This window comes from Ipomoea nil, unplaced genomic scaffold (genome assembly GCF_001879475.1).
Source record: "Ipomoea nil cultivar Tokyo-kokei standard unplaced genomic scaffold, Asagao_1.1 scaffold0140, whole genome shotgun sequence".
Classification (NCBI taxonomy): domain Eukaryota; kingdom Viridiplantae; phylum Streptophyta; class Magnoliopsida; order Solanales; family Convolvulaceae; genus Ipomoea; species Ipomoea nil.
In genome coordinates this window covers 238,291-240,000 of record NW_017616568.1, presented here as the reverse complement: position 1 = coordinate 240,000, position 1,710 = coordinate 238,291, and positions in this window count along the sequence as shown.

Below are 1,710 nucleotides of genomic sequence, written 5' to 3'. Positions count from 1 at the left end.
ATTGTCTACGTATTGTTGTCAATTGCATTTGAAAGTGTCTAAGCATGGTTCCGGGTACCACAAAGGTTCCCGGGGCGTTTTTGGTGAAAAAGAGTCAGTGGGGGGTAGGTGGGGTAGGGGACCCAATACCTACCCGCGGCCAACAAGGGCAACGCCGGCGGGCAGGGGCACCCGCTGCCCGGAATTACGCCACCGGCGGGCAGCCGGCGGGTGAACCCTCACCCACCGGCTACCCGCTGAAAAATACCCCACATCGGGATTCCGGCTTCCCCGTTTGATGTTCCCCAGACCCCCGTGGTGTCCCAACGGACTCCATCCATCGTGCCTATGTCTAGTTTGATGTTCGGGTACCATTCGTAGGTTGAATAAGTCTTATATATATTGCATGCTAGTGAATTGGTATCCCGTTGGCCTAGGTGTAAGAAGTATGAACCCCTTAGGATTATTCTTAGTATGTGGATGATCACGCATAGGTTTCGTTATACGATTTCTCCCCCTTCCCAATGTGCTAATGTGGGCTGCATGTGCTTGCTATGTGTTATATGTGCATGATACCCCAATCCGGTTGCGATCGGATTGGTTATTCCTGAGCTGCGGTTCAGAAGCTGGCTGCGGTCAGATTTACACTCTTGGGCTGCGGTCCACCGTTTGGTTGCGATCAAACGTTTCTACATGAGCTGCGGTTCATATTTCCTGGCTGCGGTCAGATGACCTACTCTTGGGCTGCGGTCCACTGTTTGGTTGCGATCAAACTATGATGAGCTGCGGTTCATCGGTCGGTTGCGATCGACCCCTCCGTGTTGCGATACGGGGCAGGGTGCTGCGGGGCCGTGTCAGAGCTATATGCGCTGACCCTCATGTATGGGCATGCGATTGGTCCTGTGGCGCCAACAAAGTGAGTGTGCTTGTGTGATGAGATATGGATGAGTTGTTGTTATATGTGTCTTGGGATGTGACCTTGGGATTTATAACGGGAATCGTATATGTTGGGTTATGAATATTAACTGTGCTTATCTTTATCTGCCCTGCCTGTTTCCCCATATTGTAAACTATATATGCTTGGTATAACTACGTATATATCTATATGTATTGTATTTCAACGCGTTGGAGTGGGTTACCAGCATCTCTCGCTGAACAGATATATTTGGCTTTCAAGCACAGAAGAGTAGACACTGGAGCGCGCTAGAACCTTGAAGCGTAGAAGTAGTTAGTTTCCCTTTCGGCCTGCGTGCCATGATTATGTATTGCATTTATGAGGATAATAGTTAGTTAGCCTGTGCACCTGAGTTCTCCAGCTCAGGTGTGGCATAGCACCCCGTACTCTTTGTATTATGTTTTGGAAATTAATGAGATTTCACCTTTATTATATAAGCTTCAAAAGTTCAAAAATTTCGGGGTGTTACAGTTGGTATCAGAGCCTAAGTTTGACCCTAGGACAAGACTCTTAATATTAGACTTTAAAACAATAGGCTTGAACTCTAGGTATTTAGGAACATAGGACTCAGGAACCTTAGGACGCGCGGTGAGACTGTGAAACCTACACATAACCGTCCCTCACTTATTTAAAGAGAACTCCCCATCCGCTTATCGCATCAAGGTAAGAATGCAAAATAACATCTACTTATGAAAACCAGGATGGCACCGAAAAGGAGACAGGTAGGAACACCGAAACTCCCCACTCAGGAATTCTTAACTCAGAATCTACAACGC